We start from the raw sequence: 6613 nt of genomic DNA on the forward strand, positions 1-6613 counted from the left end.
TTTAGTTAGACTTAGATTCTTCCAGCATGAGTTACACACTAATGCAAAATGCATTATGCTTTTATGGCAAAATCCCACTAACTGCACCAAGAGGTTAATTAAACTGGAAAGAAAAAAAATAAAATAAAAAAGAGGCTTTTAGAATGAATTATTCAGAAGGTCATTAACAATGAGGCACACATGAGAAGCATGATACTTAGAATCCTAAATGTAAACACACGTTCCTGGATTAATGTGAGATTAAGAAGATAAAGAGAACTAACTATTGTTAAACAGCAGAGTTAGCCTGCATGCCTTTAAGAACCACTTAATTGAGAACATTTCTGGTACAGAGGACTATGGAGGGTGAGATGGATGCTCTAAGGGGAGCAGTATCAAATCTCAGAAGGCTCCCTCAGTCTGTCTCTTGGGTTTCCTTTAGTCATGGACCTCCTTGTCCCTGCTCAGGTAACACAGGTTGGGCACAGTGACTGCAAATGCATCCTAACTCTACTGACACCAAACCACCAAGAGCCACGATCCCTCACACCACCTGGCAGAGCCCTTGTGGGTGTCAGCAGTCAGTGCCTGCCTTTGCCAGCCACTGACCCCTGGAAGTGCAGACTCAGGGCTTCACAATGGCACTCACTGCTCCTCAGTGGAGGAAACCAAAACATGGAGCCCAGGTTTTCTTGGAGGAAGCAAAAACAGTGGCAGAAGCCTTCCTGCTGCCTTAGCCCCAGCATGGGCATGACTCTGACAATGGGCCATTCTTCTTTCTTCCCACTCGTGTGTCTGCTCTCAGAGATGATTTTGACCAAAGCTGGCCAGCTTAACTCTACACCAGCCCCCCATCCCACGGTGTGTGAGTCACCTCCTGAGCTGTCAGATGTATGAGAAGTCTCAAACACAGATGCTTTTTATCTGAGAAGACTTTGCTTGATGAATGCTGTGGTGATCCGCAGATTCACCGAGACAGGCCCTTGCAATATTCTCTGAACAATGAATGCTTTCTTTGTCTCCCATTATGAAGCTGCAGTGCAGCCACTGGTATTTTCAGCTACACAACTGCCATTTTACACTTTGAAGAAACAACAAATGCATGAAATAATGTGAGCTTTCTGGGCCTCAGTCTCATGGTTTGCAAGTCTCCACTGAGGCAATGAAAAGTGAGGCTATATAGGCTATATGATATAAATTATACCTATGCTGCATTTGTGGTTTCCCTTTATACAGTCAGAAAGATGCCAAAAGGCACATGAACATTAGGCTCCCAGTCTAGATTACACCTATTTAAGTCAAGGGGACCAAAGGAGTGTGCAGTGATCAAACATGGTGCTTATCTCTGGCTCTGTGAGGCCCTTTGTCTTAAGCTCTCCTGAGGTGCAGTCTGCAGATCATTTTAAGAGGGGGAATAGGAATAATGCTGTATTACCATCCCAGCCTGGAGTTGTACTCTGTTAGTCTTCCTCTGTGCTTAATAAAAGGATTTGATAATGCAAACTCTTTGATGTAATTTCTTTTCGTCATTAACCAGCTGAAAACAATCAATTCCTTCACCTTAAAATAACTCCCTTGTATTTCCATTGAGAAATGGCTACTGTGAAGATGAAAAGATCCTGCTTTCCTCAAGCCAGCTCAAATATTTGAAAATAAATAATGCAAAACAAGCCCTTGAATTTTTCTGAACAGACTGGATTTCAGGTTGAAGAGCAAATAGAGAACAAGGCTTGGGAATGCAGTGTCCCACTGCAGTCGTTCAAAATGACAAATGTTTTGCAAGTTCAAGGATGTATGTCAAGTCTCTGCCACAGTGAAGGGGCATTCTTCTAAGGTCAGCTGCTGTCATGAGATGTTTGCTGTGATCCTTCCTCTTAAATGGATTGACATGGGCATTTTTCAGCCTGGATTTGGCCTGGATAAACAGCCAGAGGTATAAATTTCTAGGGGAGGCTTGAACCCAAGTGTTTCATGATGTTTCACAAAATATATACTCTATAGAAGAATAATTTCCTACAATCAGAGAAACACCCACTTCTCCTTCAAGACAGAGACATGACCTTAAAGTTTTGAGGAGTCTTTCTGATCACCTTTTCTGGTTTCATTTTTAACTTGCAAGATGAACGTTGTGTTTGAAGCTAGCTAATTCACAGTCCCTGATACCTTAACCAACATTGTCACCTGAGAGGCAAACCACAGAGTGCCCAATACAACCTTGGAAAGCAGGCTCTTTGTTCCTGAGCTCAGTCTGCTTTGCTAGTGGTGCCACACTGGTTGGGCAGCTGCTGCTGTGGGGCTGACAGGCTCCAGGACTGAGCATCCTGCACAGGGTACAGCCCCCACAGAGGCAGCTGGGCAGGCTGAGCTGCACTGGGGGACATGCATGGGCACTCAAAGGGACAGGGAGGCTGTATGGGAGGCATTTCTGCTGACTGGGCTTCTCCCAGGGGCAACAGGAGAGGCAACAGGGCACTGCCAAGCACTTGCAAGAGAAAAGGGAGGATGAGGCAAAAGGGGACTGAGGTCTGGGTGAGCTCTCCAAAGCTACCACCCTCCCTGTAGCCCTCACTTTGCATGAACAAAGTGGTTGCTTTGCCCCATCAAGACCTGCACCTCAGAGCTATTTCTGAAAAGGAGCCTGTCTGCCCTGCCAACCTCCCTGTGTGCTGCCCAACCATTCCTCCATCGGCTCTTGCTGCCTCCCACCTTGCCCCACAGACTGCCAAATGCATCCCACTTTTACAGAGCCCCCCCTCAAATTCTCTGGCAGGAAGAACTGCTGATTCACACACACCACCCTGGTCCTCAAAAGCATTTCCTCCATGCCATGAACAGCCAGAAAACTCACAGAGCCAATTTTGGGAGCATTCTGACATTTCAGGTACTACTGGTTTTACTCATCTTAATTTAGAAATCTTTGTCTAGTGTGGTGGATACCTTCAGTCTGTGCAATGCCTCTGCCTTAATCCTTGTGACCAAAGTTTCCAGACTTTGTTGCCTAGCAAGGGCAGGGAACAAAGTACTATGTGAAAATATGCCCTAGGATTTTTTTTTTTTTTGAAGGGCAGAGTCATCTACATACCCTGCTATTGTGGCTTTAAGTGCAGATGTCTCACAAATGTGCAGAATTTTTTCACTCTTCCTCCAAAAGTAAAAAAGAAAGTGACACGACATGTGCTGTGTGCCAGGGTTTGTTTTACAGGAGAGGATAGGATGCGTGCCAGGACAAGGTGTCACCATTTAACTTACTTTCCTGAATATTCAGATGAAGCTGGTGGCACATCGGCTCCCTGCTTGCTCTTGGCATCGAGCTGTCCTGCTCGGTAGCTCCCCATGTTCTGCTCGTTGGCTGCCGCGTTGCCGGAGCTCATTTGTCCCCTCAAGACGGTGTGAGCCACACTCTCACTGATTTTTTCTGTTGAGATGTGAAATCTTAAAATGAGATCTTAATAGAGTTAAAAAATCTGTTAGCTATTCTTTTTCACTTGTGTCTACTTCTAGCATGGCACAGTAGCTACACTAAGGTTTCTGTGCTTCCTTACACTACCAGCTATCTCAGTGGTTGTGGGGACTATGGAGAGTGATGGAAGAAGTGCTGAAATTTAATTCCTGAAAGAAAGTTTTGCTTGTTGTTATGGGAAGACAATCAGTCCAGTTTGCAGGCAAAGTGAGATGGATTTACCTCACTCTTCCAAAGTGCCTTTCCAGTGATGAGTCAGTCATGTCATGCAGAGCAGTGGATGCCCGATGCCCTTGAACACAACTGAGTGTGGTGTCATTGTCTCCAAACACTTTGGGTGTGCCACATAGCAGCCACAGTTTCACAGGTGACAAAGCAGGAAGTTAATCAGGAAAGGCAGAAGTTGGGTGACAGTGTTGTTCTGCTGGAGGGCAGGAATGATTTGCAGAGGGATCTGGGCAGGCTGGATTGATGGACTGAGGCTAATGCTGTGAGTTTCAACAAGGCCAAGTGTTGGGTCAGTCTCGGGGCAGAGTGGCTGGAAAGCTGTCTGTCAGAAAAGTACCTGTGAGTGCTGGTCCACAGTGGCTGAACATGAGCCAGCATTGCCCAGGTGGTCAGGAAGGCTCTTCTACCCTCATGTGGGATCTACAATTCCTAACCTGTTTCTGGGAGGTGTTTTCTAACCTGTCCTTAAATGCTCCAGGATGGCATTTCCACAGCCTCCCACATTTATACAACAGTACTTGACTCATGGGCAGAAAGTGAAGAAAAAAGTTTCCTTTGCTACCACTTCTTGTTCTAATCACAAGGCATCTGGAAAATAGTAGGGTTTTGGTACCTTTTGAAATGATCATTTATTTGGCTTTTGTTTGCCATTTAACTAAGATCAGCAAAAAGTCCTCTGTGGAGGAGTACAGATAAAACCAGTGTGTACATGCAGCCGTACAGTCCTGGAGGCAGGGGACTTGCTGCTTTTCAGAATCTGAGCTCTGTCTCAGAGTGAAGTTCCTGCCATTTCTGCATTAACTTGTCTGCTTTGGGTTTGCTATTCAGATTGGTGGTCAGTCTGAGACTGCTTTTGGACGAGAAACCAGGCATGTGAGCACTGACCTCCCCCTGTGGAGCAGCAATTCTTGCCCAGCTGACAGGCTGGTGGTGAGCTGGGAATGCAGAGGAAGGAGGAGAATATCTCACCACTGGTTGCAGTGCCTGCTCCTTGTCTGAAGAAGAAAATTATGGAGAGCACAGGAGCCAAAGGACTCTGAAGCTGTGGGTTTTCAGGATGCCTTGAAGGAGCCTGTAACCAAGGCCTGACTCTCCTCAGACTATCACCAGTGTGAATCTAGAATGACTTTGAAATAAATTTTACTTTGCTATGATCCAGGTCTTATAATACTGAATGTCCTTACTGTTAAATGGACATCTTGTGATTTCACAATAAATGGAGACACATGAAGGTCTATTACTACTGGATATTCATAGGAATAATCAAAAGAGATGTCCAATGCATTGCAGAAGAAAAGATAGAAGCTTCTCTTCCTCTATTTCAGTATTTATCACTAAATCAGATGTGTTTGAGTCATGTGAAAGCAACTGGCTGGGCAAGATGTAACATCTACAAAGAAATAGCACATGACCCTGTACACAGGGTCAACATCATAACACACAAAGAACCCTCCCAGAATATATGTTGATATAATTCTGGCATTTCTGACCTTTCACATGAGTGGCATGAGGCAGGAGATTGCCATTTTCATAATGCCATTTAAATATGGCAGGGTTACATGTGTAAGCTGTCATTTCAAAGCATGAGGGCAATAGGTTTTATTGAGGGACATCATCTTTCTGCAGTAAGGCAAGAAAGCAATTCCTCTCTTCCTCCAGACTGTTCAGGGAAAGTGACTCCCACATTGGAAAATAGCATCCCAAAGCTCATTGAAATTCAACAGTCCTTAAAACTACTGAAAACAGACTTTAAAAATACAGTTCTTGAATAGCCCCAGTAAAAACTTATGCTATGGGCTAGAATGAATTTAGAGACTAAAATCAAGATTTCAAATTTTGGAAGAGTGAAAAAAAAAATCACGTTGAAACATGAGTATCATGTTAATTGGTAATTATGGCATAAAGTCAATGCAGGTGGAACAGGAAAACCTAAAAATGCACTAGTAAGTGAATTCACTAATGAGTTCCTTTTTCCTAGGAGCTAAAACTCCTAGATAAAGAAAAGTAACTCATGTACTAGGAGATTCACAATAAAACTGGGGGGTTTTTTTTACATTACTTATGATGGTGGATATTTGCACTCTAGACTCCACTACACACTGGAGTAAATTGATTTTTAATAACCATCTCCCGTTTACCCCCAATCCTCATATACTCATGTGACCGGAGCATTAAAACTGCAATATCTTGTTATATTCCAGCCTCGCACTCTGCTGAAGCAGAGCTTGCAGTTGTAGCTGTTTGGGAAGTGCTGCACAAAATTAAGCCTCTGGGCTGTTTGTTGTACACAAGCCTCCCAAAGCTGATATAATGGTTCCAAGCTTGAGAGAGGGAGCCAAGAGGGATATGCAGTGTCTTCATAAATATTTCAGTTCATGTTTACATAGCATGCAACTTTGCAAATAACACATAAAACATTTTTGAAAAATCTTTGAAACAGAAACCTTCAGGTTGTATGCATTGATGTTTTCTTCATGACAACCTCCTCCTTCTCCTCCTCCTCCCCTCTGCTGAGATCACAGATGCCAAATACAAGATCTTAATACACTATTTACATGCCTGTGCTTTAGCACAGAGACACAGACTTTTCCAGGCACTGAGTTCCTCGGCTTCCTGAGTCTCAGACAACATGCCCATGCAAGGATCCTGTTCATGTACCTTTCCAGAGGACATCCTTCTTACCAGGGACTGCAGGGCAGGGTCTTCCAGGGGAGTTTTTGCTGGAGACTTGAGAATGCTGAATGAGCCATCAGGCACAGGTGCCTGCACTGAGATTTTGCAAGGGCAATTTAACTCCTTCGGGTCTTTTCTGAATTCCTGAAAGAAAGGAAAGAGAAAACGCGAAGAGTTGCTGTCTTGGCCCATCGGGTGAAGAACCACCTTCAGGCAGGGTGAAGATCTATTAATGACACCATGAGGTAGAAACACAGAAAACTCTGCTCTCAA

The sequence above is a fragment of the Melozone crissalis genome, unplaced genomic scaffold (assembly GCF_028551555.1).
Source record: "Melozone crissalis strain CALT ecotype California unplaced genomic scaffold, PUWL_Pcris_2 ptg000006l_1, whole genome shotgun sequence".
Lineage (NCBI taxonomy): Eukaryota > Metazoa > Chordata > Aves > Passeriformes > Passerellidae > Melozone > Melozone crissalis.